The 15,103-nt window shown below is 39.5% G+C and overlaps 1 pseudogene; it reads left to right on the top strand.

Moving 5' to 3' along the window:
- The first annotated feature begins 2,789 nt into the window (after positions 1 to 2,789).
- On the top strand, positions 2,790 to 13,780 carry LOC129354627 (14-3-3 protein beta/alpha-1-like; annotated as a pseudogene).
- The last annotated feature ends 1,323 nt before the right edge of the window (positions 13,781 to 15,103 follow it).

Raw genomic sequence — 15,103 nt, 5'->3', positions numbered from 1 at the left:
CTGTGTGATGAGTAAAGTTAAGAAACATTTCATAGAGGGGAGGCAAATCACTAAATGTAAAATTACAAAACACCTTTTACTATTTCTAAATTTTTCACTAAAAAACACATTTATACTTTGAAAGGCCAGCTTTTAGATGTCTGGACAAAAACACACATACAAATTATTATAAATAATTTGTATGTGTGTTTTTGAAACAATTGCTTCTGAATCTGTGTGATGGGTGAGCTACAGTATTAAAGCCACATTCAGTTTCAGGGAATAAAGGCAGAAATTATTGAACATCATCATAATATGAAATCACTAAAAAAGACAAAAGTCATGAAGCAGTTAAACAAAATTACTTTTAAAACAATGATTAAATTCTGCTGTTTCTAATGTTTTGACACTTTCCACAGATCATTATAAATCATCACTGCATAATGATTTATGCTCATCATTATGCAGTGATGGGTATAATTATTATGAAAAGTTTTTACCTTTTGTATATCAAGCTGAGTATAACTCCTAAAACATGTTTGTTTTTAATTCATTTTAAACTCATATGAAAGTGTTTAAAACACAATATTAAATTTCTGCTAAGGCGCAGACCATTCAGTGCCTTATGGGCCATTAACAAGATGTTAAATGTTATCCGTTGACAAACAGGGAATAAATGCTGTAAATAGCTGTCGGGATTTATTTTGATCTATTTTTCTTTTATTAGCATTTTGGATGCAGCTGCATGACTATTTTCCACAGGCAGCGCTACATCTCTGTGCTCTGTTTTGTTAGAAGACTCAACACTAAAAAGGAATAAAAAAACATCTGAAGTTTGGCATTGCTTTTAGCAATTTTATGGGGTTTGTGAAACTTAAATTTGAATCCAAATGAGAATTTCATTTTTTTCCTGACAGAATGGAATCCTCTACCATGAGATATAGGATGTTTTTATTTGACATTCCTAGAACATAGCAAAATTTCTATGTGTCCTGAGTAATAAACAAACAAGCAAACAAATAAATAAGTAAATAAATAACAAAAGCATATAAAAATCTGTTGCTAAGGTCCATGAACTTGGTGTCAAAAACACAATTTAAAAAGTGCCTGAATTGGTCTTGGACCATAATGAGACAAGGCGACACGGAGCTGTGTTTCATCAGTGGAACTGTGCTATGAATGACTTGTCCTGTAGAGACACCGCTTACTGGTAGCACACAAAGATTAAAAAATGTGGGAAATTGAGGCTTGTTGGACACCATAATGCAAATAAATAACAAAGAACTATGCATAGTAAAAATATAAATATATATAAAAATAAATAAATTCCCTTCTCACCCACCGCGGGTGGTTCTTATCCTCTGAGCTCGGGTCCTCTACCAGAGGCCTGGGAGCTTGAGGGTCCTGCAGTATCTTGGCTGTGCCAAGGACTGCTGCACATTTCTGGACTGAGATGTCTGATGTTGTTCCTGGGATCTGTTGTAGCCACTGCTCCAGTTTGGGGGTTACTGCCCCGAGGGCCCCGATGACCACAGGCACCACTGTGGTCCTCACCTTCCAGGCCCTCTCCAGTTCTTCCTGAGGACTTGGTATTTCTCCAGTTTCTCCTTTTTCCTGATGTTGCAATCACTTGGTATTGCTACATCTACAACGGCTTTCCTCTGATGTTTATCCACTACGACAATGTCTGGTTGGTTCGCCATTACCATTTTATCTGTATATATATATATATATATATATATATATATATATATATATATATATATATATATATATATATATATATATATATATATATATATATATATATATATATATATGTGTGTGAGCAATATAAATGTACATTGAAGGTTTGATCTGATCCATGATATACATAATAATGTATAAAATTAGAATTAAAATGTTCCATAGTGTGGTAACTGGATCTAAAACGAGACAAGTATTTAGTTTTATATAAGTTTAATTGATTAAATACAAGCCTCTGTAAAATGTAGCTTTAAAAAAGCAAGTTAGAAATCGGCTGTCCTATATATACACACATACGCCTATAATATTTGTAATATAAATATGATATATATTATGTAGATATGTCATATTTGCCCACACGAGGCCGCATTGGCTGACATGATGCCGAACTTAGATACGACAGCAACGGTCTCATGGAAACAGTTGCCACGGAGACAGGCAGACGTCATCCTGTAACGGTTGCCATGGACCTCCTGACGTCAAAGCCCCTCGCAAGATGGTTAGGAAACCCCCTGGCGCCGTTGCCATAGATACTGGCGGGGGGAGGGGTGGGGTTTAGAGGAAGCGGAAGTGTCAGAGCAGGCGGAAGTGGTACTGCCCTGAATATCCCGAGCAACGAGCTGAGGACGGCTTGAGATACTCCCATCGTTAAGAGAATAAAATAAGGATCCCTAATACGCTCAAAATGTGAGTTTACTGATGTATTAATCGAGCAATATCTAATATGAAGGCTAAGCTAAGTTTTCGCAGGGAAACTGCAGTCGGACCGGTGGTCCCGCGGGCTGCCTCTGCGGCGGAAGGTGCCTATTGTGGTTTGGGGCTGGGTGCGAGAATTTAGGCCAGAGACTGTAACCAGATAATGAGAAATAAGCTACAAAACGTTTGCGACACGGTTGCAGGTACAAACGGCGCAGTCGGTATGCTGCTGATGATTTGCCTTCAAAAGTACGAGCTCGGCTCGATGCTAGCCGCATTCCGTGTGGGGAGGGAGAAGCTTCTGTCGAGTCTGGCCATTTTGACAGCTTAGCAGCGGCCGAGCCGTTGCGAGAGAGCAGCCCGAACAATTTTAGCATCCGGCGCTAGGTACGCATCACAGCACACTGCCTGTAAGAAGCTCTGTCTTTAAAAATTTTATATAAATGCACATTTTGTTCTCAATCGCTGTAAATCGGTATTCTAAGAAACGTAGCGCGGTTGTGAATGGCTGCTCCGTCATGGCGCAGTGAAACGAGCTAACACTCCCTCCATATTTCCGGGAGTTTTTGCCTCATATGCGACGTTTATTTTTTTTACTGAAATTGAAGATAGCTGACTAGGAATTCCATTCGCGTTGATTAGCTCGGGAGAAACGATATATTTGCCCCAGATGGGAGAATCGGGCCTTCGGTTGGGTGTCGCCGCTCGGTCAGGTCCCGCTTGCTAACAGCTAAGCTAGCAGGCGCTAATCTATCTCTCCATCTTAAAATTCCGCAGGGGAATGCGACAAGGAGGGCGTAGCTGTTAGCACGCCGAGCCAGCCGGAGGAACCGAACGTTCGGTAGCTGTTTTTCAAGCTTTTAGTGAATCGATGCGTTATGTTGTGTTCGGTCCTGTCCACGGTTTGAAGATGGTGCCTTTTGGGGTTTTTTTCTTTTTCTTTTTTTCGACGTGAGTAAGCCTGTTAACAGCCAGGTGGTTGGATAACAGCCCTGCACGTGTAGAGTGAGATACTGGCGTGCTGGATGATCGGAGCTCAGTTCGATCAATTTTATTCGATCCGTGTGTCATTAATGTCGTCTATTTAAAACTAAACCGGGACAAGCGGTATTACATATATCGAGGTAATCAGAATAATAGCCTTGTGTTCAAGCTATCACCAGGAATAAGATACATGCAACGTACATATTTCATTTATGCCTTTTTGTTGTATTTTAATGCAGATTTAATACAGTTAAAATAAAAACTTTGAATTGTAAGTCATGGGACATGTTTATTGTGTTTCAGAAGGGATTTAATGCATTTTTTCCTTTATTAATTCTGCTCTATTTTTACTTGATCCACTAACATTTCAAGTAAAAACCTACTTCAGAACTATCAGATAAAACATACAACAATTGATTCCTCAAGGTAAAAAAGGCCATCTTTGTTCGTGTTAGATTTAAGAAAGTGAAAGTAAAGTCATATATTTTTAGTAATAGGTGTACCTTCACATTTTGAAACACCAAAAATAACACATCCCTGTGAGTATTTTTATTTATACTGCATGTTAGCACAAAATAGCACAACTCTCTCTACTGCATTTCATCTGCTGATGAGCAACATAAGTTTATAATTTATAGTTTTACCACTGCCTGGTGCTTTTGGTACTTTGTATTTTGGAAAACGAATGGTCTCCAAATGATTTTGCTGTTTCTCTGGTGTGAGTTAAATTACCCTGTAGAACTGGAGGAAGCATGTACAATTGGTTGCACAATAAGTTGCCCAGATTAGTTTTATCTTTTCACTTGTGAGATTAACCGGAGTTACCAACAGACTTTAACAATCAGTTTTGACAGGAAATAAATTGAAATAAAGCTGTTTAAGTCAATTTGAACTGTTTAATACATGTCAAACTTGATTTTATATAGATTGTATATCATCTAACTGCTTTTGAGGGTGAAAAGAAATGGAACAAATGTTTTCTATGTGTCTAACTGTAAAACTTCACAACTGCTGCAACTAAATGCAAAAATCCAAAGCTTTTTTTTTTTTTCATTCACATCAAATTGCCCTCGTGATTAAAGCAGCACCATCTGGCAATAAATAAAACAGGATGTGGTGAAAGTTTAGGGAAATGCAGCAGTGAACCATCTGTAATCTCACTTAACATGAAAAACTGGATTCAACTCATACCCATACTTTGAACAAATGCATCTGATCACTGTTCTATTAAAGCTTTGTTGCTAAAGATTGACCGTCCAAAGAAACGCAGTCTGGATAATATGACACTGGTGATGAAGACATGCAGGTGGGGCATCTTGCACCACTGAACTTTCTCATACATTGTGGTGTTTGTTCAGCATCACATTATAAATGGCTGAGCTGTTCTTGTTCCACTGATGTCTTTCTTTTAATTAGCAGCTGCAAAAAGCACAAATCACTTTGTTTGGATTTGGATTTTTCAGGAGGAATGTTTATTTTGTGCTAAATGACAACTCAAACATTTTGCAGTGTTTTTTGACTAATTACTCTTGTTACCAAATATCAATTTGACTTGGAAAGCCAATCTTTTAAAATAAATTTTAGATTTAAAAGATGAAATTCTGATTTAAGTGCCACCTGGTGGTGTGATGAATCCCTGCATGTGCATAAATTAACCAAACACCCATTTTGATCTGGTAATTATTAACATTAGGGCACTTTACCTCACAGGAGTGAAGTGTCTTAAGAAAGTGAAACCCATTTTGAAGGTTCTATACATTCCCTTTGCAGGGAAAATCTTGTTTCATCTCAGCCCAGATGCTTAACCAGCTGCAGCAGAACATCGGTGTTTGCCTAAAGATATGCACAGTCAAAGCCGTGGAAACAAAATGACATAATACCTCGTCTGACTAGTTGAGCAAATGCCGACCTGACGGTAAAAGGAATCGTATGACCACCGGGTTCCTCAAAGACACTTATACTTTGGTAAAATGCACAATTTACACAAATGCTTGTACTTTTTTGACTTTATTAAATTATTTAATGCAGGAAATATTGTTTGAGGTTTACATTGGTTGGTGTTCTAAGAGGGAAATGGTTCTTATTTCTTAATTTCAGCTCTTATGAGTTCCTGTTGGATGAATGTGGGAATGAAGTTTCTCTAAATTTTTTCAGTCGATTGTGTTTTAATTTTTTTTGTGCCTTAACGGCAGAATATTTTAGTCATTGTTTTCAGTGTGCCAGTGGTTGTAACAGGAACTCCAACAAAGGTGTTTCTGCTTATCTCTGCAGGCTGGATGCATAACTGCTATGTAAAGCATGTCAGGCTTGTTTTTCAGTTAAAATGAATTAAAGGTGACATTAAAACTCTCAACTACATTAAACCTATTGCCTGTGACAAAAAATGGCAGTTTTTCATTTTACTATAGAGAACATCTTGCTTTCACATGGAGGTCAGAGGTCAGTTGAGCCCCAAGAATACCTAAGCTCAGCAGTTTTGAATTTCCATTTGGAAGAAAGTTGATTAGAGCTAATAGTATAACCTGTATTTCTTCTGCTGTTGTGGATAAATATGTAGATTCATGACAGTGAGAAAAACTCCAACATGAAAGTAATTCCTGAAGACTGAGATCCACTTAGACCTGCTGATGAAGAGCTGAAAGTCTTCAAGGATAAAATAATGATACATTGATTGTTTTAAGTTTTTATATCTATTAAGGTTTTTGAAAATAAGTTTTTAAAATGGTTGTTAATTTGAAGCCCAGTGATCCACCCTGGAGGTTTTCACATCTCTTGGTCCATTTGCCTTTTTCAATGAGTTGTTTGCCGCTTTGATATAAATAATGCTCTTCTATACTCTATACCCCTAATTTTAATTTCATTTCTTTTGTCTTTCAGCCTAAAAGATGGATAAGAACGACCTGGTGCAGAAAGCCAAGCTGGCAGAGCAGGCCGAGCGCTACGACGACATGGCGGCTGCCATGAAGTCTGTGACGGAGCAGGGCCAGGAGCTCAGCAACGAGGAGCGCAACCTGCTCTCCGTTGCCTATAAGAACGTGGTATGGCAATTATCTCTACAATTAGCTCCTAATCTGGTTTACATCCCACAGTAGAGCTCCTTGTTCACTGTAATTATAAATTTAGTTGGACGAGTGTCAGCTATGCTTAAAAACTTTGATTTTTACGTTTTCGGTTTTTAAAACAAAAGTCAGTTCTGTCATTGTTAGAAGAACCAGTGGCAGAAAAACAACCGATTCACTTTCACTCCAAATGAAAGTCTTTTATGAGTCACTAACTTTCTGCACATCGATGCCAACATAATCATGCTAAAGCCACGCCCATTTCCATGTTACTCTTTACACATCTGAGTTAATGTCAATAGCTTTCAGCATTGCTTCAGAGTTTGAGACTTGATGTCATCTTTAGTGATTCTGTTGCATCACGACCCCTAAAGGTCAACCAGTTTTATCCTCCACGCTCTAAAATTAGCACATTTAAAGAAATGGGCTTGTTTTTTAGGTGACCAGGGAGAGTTAACTGACTTTTCATAATTCACATTATTCACCTGTCCTTCAAACAAAGACAAATATTTTAACAAGTAGAGATTATTGACTAGAGGACAAGATTTTATCTCACTCAAACTTTCTTGCTCACAGTATGCAGGAGCAGCTGCACTGCAGTTTTCTTCTGCTGCTTCGGTTTAGAGTTAAAGATCTTTTTTTCTAGCTTGCATCAGTACGAGTAGGAATAAGTCACTGTAATTACACTGTAAAAACAGAGAAATGCCAGATGCTTTAATCAGCTAAGAGTAATAAATTATTCTTTTGTTGCCATTAGGACTGTTGCAACTTGTCACCCAATGATAATCATTGGTCAACATCATTATGGTCATTAGTTCATCTTTACTTATTTTTGAACTTCTTAATAACAGTTAAGGCTGTTTTTGTCCAAACTGCTGCATGTCTGAAGAGTCCTCTGCTCTGTTTGTTGCCCAGGAGCCTTTATGAGCAAAATATGTATTTTTAAAGCTGTTCAGTTGCTGGAAGTCCAAATTCCTCTCAATTAATTTTGTTTTAATTTCTTCTAATTGTGCGTATAATGTGAAAATATAAATGTATTTGTTCAGCCTGGACAAATCCCCAAATGGTAAATACGGGCAATACTAGGAATTAGTCATTAAAAGGTCAAACTCTGAACAGCGACTTTGTGTATTCCACCTTCCACCTCTCTGATTTCCTCATTTTGGTTAAATGATGTAGACACAGAATTTTTCCTTGTACTTTTTTAAGGACACGCCTGTAGGAAGGTTTGGGCCGACATTTAGATTGCTGTTATGGCCAATCACCAATATTTACTGATATTGCTATATATATTCGATGCCAAAAAAAAACATGCTGAATGAACCACTTTCTCTCTGCTTCAGTTAAACACCCCACAGCTCTTTGCTGCATCAATGTCACATGACCGACTTCCTTCACTTCCCCTCATTAACAAACTAGATGGAAACAAGATGGAAATATCAGTTATCAATGTCAGACTAGATTTATCAGATAGATACCGGGGTGTTAAAAAATTACAAATATCGGCCAATACCAATGTCGGTGCCGATATTTTGTGTATCCCTGTTTTTATTCAGTTCAGTCTCAGGATGTAAGATTTTTGATTAAGGATACAGCTATAAATAAACCCTGATATCCTTCATTTTGGACATTGTGATTGGGTGATACTTGCATGTGAAGCTGATCTTATCTACTGATGCCTCAGCAAACTGTTTTCTTTTGCTCTGCCATGAGAGCTCTGATGGTGACTGATGGTCACCATCAGTGGCCAAATTGGCAATCTTTTGGCTATTTTCAGCAACATTTCTGACAAAAGAAAAATCAATATTGGTCAAAATCATAATTGGCATTTGGGCTTTTTAAAGATTGGTAATCATAAAGATTGGCAATCAGTGATGAACCAGAAAATTGCAATCAGTGCCTCCCTATTCTTTGTACATTTATTTTGAAATCCATGGGTTCATAACTGATGGGCTGGAGGTAACATTTTCTACATTTACAGGGCAAAATGATATTCTTGTAAAATAAAACAATACTTAAACCTGCCTCTTTTTTTGTCTATTGATGAAAACAATTGTCAGTGGAAGCTTTAATTAACGGCGATATTATTTTTCATATGCAAGATAACTCCCCAAAATTCACTCCAGCAGATTTTAGTCGCTGGTACAGCAGTTTCTTTTTTATTTCTCATGTGTCTAATGCCAGTTGTGTGCTGGTGCCGATAGGTGGGGGCCCGCCGTTCATCCTGGCGCGTCATCTCCAGCATCGAGCAGAAGACGGAGGGGAACGAGAAGAAACAGCAGATGGCCCGTGACTACCGCGTGAAGATCGAGGGTGAACTCCAAGAAATCTGCCACGACGTGCTGGTATGAGCAGGAACAGGGAGGGGCGGCCGAGGGGTGCCAAGAGAATGAAAAACAGAGTGGGTGGTGATAATGGGTCCAGGGAACGGACGTGGGGACTGGAGTTGTTAAATAGGGCAGAGGTGGTGGAAGAGCAACTCTTCCTCCCTCACTGCTGGAAGGCAGGTCGGTGTGCGACAGTCTGCATCTCTGCTTCGTTTCTGCAGCAATCTAAACCTTTTTAAATAAGACAGGCCAGGATTTTTAGAACAAAATTACAGAAAAATCAGTGTTTTAACTGATGTAGTGTCAAAAGATCCACCGATTCCATATTAATATCTGTATTTGTTGCAATATTTAAAAAAATTCTAGATTGAGTATCAATGACGTGTCTGATCTATTCAGTCTATTTCTATCCTTTATGGTCTGCATGACGTCATGTTTTACTATTTATTTTACGTTATATTAGAATTCCTAATTGCACTTTCTGAACCATTTGAAAGAATATTTAGTTTAATTTGACATGTTTGACCAAGCATGTGAAGCTGTTGGTGTATTTAGGTCAGTTCAGGAGTGTTTTTCTGTATCAGACATGCTAAACTCTCATTGAAACGAGAAAAGATGGAGAATCTGAAACCTAAAAATGAGATGTAGTTTAAAATCTGCTTCACCTCAAACTGGTTTCATTTGCTTTAATTCGCCCTTAAGAGCTCATAAGCAGCTGAAGGGTTTTATATGGGACTCGGCCTCAACTTGACCCTCAGAGAAACTGGCTGCAGTTTTAAACACCACAGGTGAGATCAGCTCCGCCAGCAGCCGCTTCTTCACATTCTGGCCCCGACAAGCGGAGAGCAGAATCTGCTCAAGGTCAAAAGAGACTGAAATATTTCAGCGCATGAGCAGACGGCTAATAATATCTTCAAGGTCAAAGCTTGGTGAAGCCTCAGCGGTGATGATGTGGGGCTGCAAGAATGAAGGAGGAAAGGATGAGTGGAAGCATGCTGTCCTTAAAGTAGTAGCAACAGGAGGAAGAGCAGGACCAGCTACTCCAAGATGAAGAAAATAATCGTTTTTGTGACAAATATAACGGCTGAAGATGGAGCTTTGTGTCCAGGGAGCTGGCCTCAAATCGCCATCCCACAAATTTAAAGCTGTGTTTTCTGTATCATTTTATTGCAGAATTAATATTTGAGTCTAACTGCTGCAATAAAACAATTTAAATTCTTGACATCAGCACAATTGTTCTGATAAACTAGCATAGCGCTAGCTGGAAAAATAATGTGATCTTTAGCTAAAGAGAGAGATCCTCCAACCACTGACAGCTGAAAATACTGCATTACATTTGTGAAGAAAGAAGTTATTCTCATCATCTTCTTCAGAGATTTTGTGTTGTTTTCTTCAGTGGTCCTCTGTGCAGCGCCCCCTCAGGCATGGAGGGGAACAGGTTTTTTCAAAGGCTTCGGTTGGTTTAACAACAACTTAAAATGTAACAAATGTTGCAACTTTGGTCCCAAATTAAACTGAATGTACCAGAGTGTCAGATTCTTTTTTTACTATAAACGTTACTATAAATAAGCAAGATTCCACATGCAAAAATATACCATGTTTAGCTGAGGTAGATCTTTTTTATTGCAAAAATGTCAGTAGTGCTAACAGAAATGGGGTAATGAGTGAAAAGTTAAAAATCAGAGGAAAAGTGCTGGATGGTGATTGCTTGAGCAGATATCTGCACATTCTTATGACAGGTTGGTGGAGTCAGCAGATTAAAATGGGCCTAAATGTAATCACTGGAACAAAGCTGGGCTCAGTGAAGAGATGCTCTGGGGTAAAGTTGCAGCTGATCACATGATCTGGATAAAACCCTCCTTTAAACTATTAGATGAGGACACCAGCAGCAGCAGTAGCAGTCAGTGCGGCGGGGCGGGCGTCACCTGTTGGGAGCAGAGGGAACGGCCGGTTTATGGGGTTCCAGGTTTGTTCTGACGTACTGACCGCTGACCTGTTCCTGTTTTGTTCCAGAACCTGCTCGACAAATTCCTCATTGCCAATGCATCTCAGGCAGAGAGCAAGGTGTTCTACCTCAAAATGAAAGGAGACTACTTCAGATACCTGTCAGAGGTGGCCTGGGGACTCGAAGAAGGGTGAGCATCACAGCTCAGCCTCACTGCTTCAGACCAACAAGTCGCACCTTCACTTCCTCAAATCCACACCAACTGGAAGAGCAAAACCAAAGCAGTTATCACCTTTTTCTTATTCATGTACATGGTATCATTTGCTTCACATGCATTCAGTGTTAATTACACTGAAAGCATGTGAAGCGTTTCTACAAACCATTATGTGGAAATGACATAATTGGCCAGAGTGGATGTCATTTGATCTCACACTTCTTTGTCGTCTATTTCTATCCTTTTCTTTAAGATTCAGTCGAAAGCGCGACCGCCTCATGCAGGCTGTTGCTAAGAGACGGCTTCATCGTTTGTTGCCAAGGGTTTCAATCATCTAATTGCCATGGCAATGGGTTGATTGAAGTAGCACTGACCAGTAGGAGTGGACGATATGGACTTAAGTTTATCGTGATTTTTTAAAGTACTTTTGCAATAATAATAAAAATAACAATAAGAAATATTGACTTATTTTTAGGTAACAGTTTCCTGCATCTCTAGAAAAACTTTCCCGTTTGATTTGTGTGAACTGCACAAATAACTTCATGTCATTTTATTTTCAAATGTTTTGGTATTTATTGAAACTTTTAGTAGAGAAAAGAGTAAAAAATAACAAACCTGACATTAGTTACAGGTTTCTTTAAACATCAGTAATTGGAGTTTATTGAGACAATAAGTCAAAATTCTTATAAGAAATGTATCAATTTAAATGATAAACGATGTCAGTGCTCACCCGAACTGACCGACACTTAAGTTATGGTAGAATCAGAAACTTTATTTATACTAAATATTTTGTTTACACGTTTGACCTGAAGTTTTTCAGCTTAAGTCTCTAACAAAAGAATAAATGAATAGATTAACAGCAACAGTTTCCCTGGAAGAGAATTGTGTTCCCTCCACTCATAAAGTTTGTTGATATGAGCCGCAGGACAGAGGCGGCTGTACAGGATCACAGTGTGACTGCTGTGTGTGTGTTTAAAGAAACGGTGGAGAACTCTCAGAAGGCCTACCAGGACGCCTTCGACATCAGCAAGAAGGACATGCAGCCAACACACCCCATCCGGCTGGGCCTGGCCCTCAACTTCTCCGTCTTCTACTATGAAATCCTCAACTCGCCCGAGCAGGCCTGCTCTCTGGCCAAGCAGGCGAGTTTCAGCACACACACCCACAGGCCGCACGGCTGCCTCTCAGCCGTTCACCTGACCTCCGCGAACAGACGCCAAGGATTTCCACGGGAAACTAACATGTTTTTTTGTTCTTTTCACTGCAGGCTTTCGACGAGGCGATCGCCGAGCTTGACACCTTGAATGAGGATTCATACAAAGACAGCACGCTGATCATGCAGCTACTAAGGGACAACCTTACTGTAAGTATGCGACCAACCGTTGTTTTACTAATCCATCTGTTATTAAAACATTTTTGAAACATCTGTGTTGGGATCCTCCAGGAATATTCTCCCCTTTTCATCTTGAGCTTCAGTAGATTTGACTCATTAAACTTGTTGCGTAACGTGAGAGACAGCGAGTTTTACAGGTAAAGCTGCTTTTAGAGGCAGCTGCTGTGATTGGCTGCCTATCACCAAATGATTTACGCTCTCAGGTCATTTTCTTTCTGTTCGCTTGAACTTGGCTGATTATTGTTCTGTAATTACTGGTTTTATGTTAAAGATAACTTTATAAATGCTAAATTAAAATAAGGATAGTCTGACCTGTTTCTCATCTGCAATCTGATCAAGAAACAAGAAGCGGATCCAACATTTGGACGTTTTCATTCTGTAAACTCACTGGAGTTTAGAGACAAATGGAGTCAGCTGTTCTGAGTCTCCATGTTCTCATTTCTGTCCGACCCAAAAACTCTACACATGTTCGCTTTCTGATGGGAAACATTTCATTTTGACAGTTGAATGTCAAATGATTTATTCACTCCTCATTAATAGAAAAACCTTTACAGGAAAAAATGTAATAAAACCTTTTTTTAATAACTGCTGAGCTCATTTTCACATGTTTCTGTTGACTTTTATATTTGGTTAGAAGGCTTCTGTACCATAACCCTAATCTTCCTCAGATTGAATTCAGGAGTCCCGTCTGATCATTAATATTACTTCCAGTCAGGAGATGCATGCTAATTAATCAATGGTTTCAAACAAACATCTGCGTGTTTTATGACTCATTTGGGAGAAATAGATTCAGATTAGCTTTATTTTATTGAATGTTACAAAAACAAAATGAAGTGAAATGCTGTTTTACAAAGCAATAATTTCCCATTGGTAAATAAAAATGAAAAAGTAGAATATAAAGTTTTAATCTCTTGAAATCTGCTTCAGTCCCAATATCACATTTCTTTCTGATGTTATCCAACTGGTTTCAGTTGGTTCATCACCTGCTGTTCAGCTCATTCATGTACATTTACAATAATAATAAACTCCATTCTTTGTCATCATCTTTCCTGTGTGACTGAGTTACTGTCAGCTCTTTAGACGTCTGGCCTTACAGATGTTTTGTGTGTTTGCAGCTGTGGACATCAGAAAACCAGGGAGACGAGGGTGAAACCGGCGACGCAGACAACTAGAGCGCACTTCACTGTTAACCCATCCCCACACTTCTCCTCTCCCTGTATCTCCTCCTCTTTCTTCTCTTCCTCCTCTCTTCGTACACATAAACAGCCCGTTCATTCCCTCGTTCCCGCCTCTCCGAGCCCGGCCGCCTGACTTCCCTTCTGTATAACCAACAGCATGAATAGCACCCCACCTTCACAAATATTACTGAGCGGATGAGGCGAGGTTCAGGACCCCGCCGCCTGCGCTCGCTCGCCCGTCCCCCCCCGCCCCCTCTCCTCCATCATGGCACTCCAACACAGGCCAGGCTCACACCTCTGGCTGGTTTAGTCTTATAGCACGCAGAGAGGGTTTTTATCCCAAACCACCAACTAAATGAACATCCTCCAGAGCCCGCCTTCTCCTTTTTATACCTTCCTTGTTTAATCTTTCTCTTCCATCCCTCCCTCCTAACATCTCAGTACGTTCTCTCCCTCCTTCCCTCCTGTCCTAGTGAGTTAAAGCATTTATATAGTTGTCCCATTCCTTCTCTGTTTGGCTTTTCATAGTGTACTGGCAAAGAATGGCTGGTTTTATTCCACTTTAAACAAAACAAAGGTTATTAAACTGTCCGTTTATTTTCAACAAACGCTGTGATGCTTAGTTTTTCCTCTAAATCCTCCCGACCTGGGAACGGAGGGGGTGGGTGGTTGTTTGAACAGCAGGGGAATTCTGCTGGGGGTTTATACAGAAGGGTCCTCCATACAAGGCTGTATTGTGACACTGATCAAAGTTAAACAAATGGTTTTTTTCTTTTTGGTTTGGGTAATCAAACACTCGCTGGTTTCTCTCTTTTTTTTTTTTTTTGCCAACTGGGACCTTTAAAGATTTGACACCATTTCACAAAAAGAAAAAATCGTAAATTGTTCAGCAAAAGTGGAAACATTCCATTTTCATTTTCAGCAAACGCGACCCGCTTGCTCCCCTCCTTTCTCTCGCCTGTCCTTTGGTTTACTTTTCCGGGTGTGTTTTGATTCTGTAACCAATCGATCAGTTCCGTTTTTGAAAACTGTAAAATTGTAAAACATTTTTAGAGCTTAACTGTAAATCTTTGTTGTTGTTTTTATTGTGAGAGAACAGAATGGTTTTGGATGTTCGTTACCACCTGCCTGCAGATAAAACCTTGAAGCCGTTACAGTCAGCTGCTGTTTGATGCTTTGGTGAATTTTTTATTTTTTTTTTAAACCAGATTTGTTTCTGCCTTCCTTCGCTGCCCTCATTCTGTCCATTCCTGCCTTTACAAGACAAGTTTAGTCAAGTCTCGTGTTACAGCTCGCGGCAGAACGCTGCAAAAAATGGCTGCCCTCAGCCGGAGCCGCTTCAGTCTTCTGCAGCACGAGTTAAAAATGGTACACTGTGGAATGACGCCGCTTCCAGGGACCTGGCGTTTCTATTTCAATCAGACCAACATCAAAATCTTAATTCCTGCCCTGCTACTGAAACAAACGTAGCTGTGGTGGAACGAGTTGCAAAACGTAAACTTGGTTTTTGGTGCAGGTAGGAGCCTCGGCAGGTGTGTACATTTAGGAGCCAAATCACAGCCGATCAGCCAATCGAGGAAAT

Source organism: Poeciliopsis prolifica, unplaced genomic scaffold, assembly GCF_027474105.1.
Source record: "Poeciliopsis prolifica strain line A6 unplaced genomic scaffold, Auburn_PproV2 SCAFFOLD114, whole genome shotgun sequence".
In the NCBI taxonomy this organism is placed as follows: domain Eukaryota; kingdom Metazoa; phylum Chordata; class Actinopteri; order Cyprinodontiformes; family Poeciliidae; genus Poeciliopsis; species Poeciliopsis prolifica.
The sequence above is the reverse complement of the archived record's forward strand: the minus strand, read 5'-3'. Positions and strand labels throughout refer to the sequence as shown.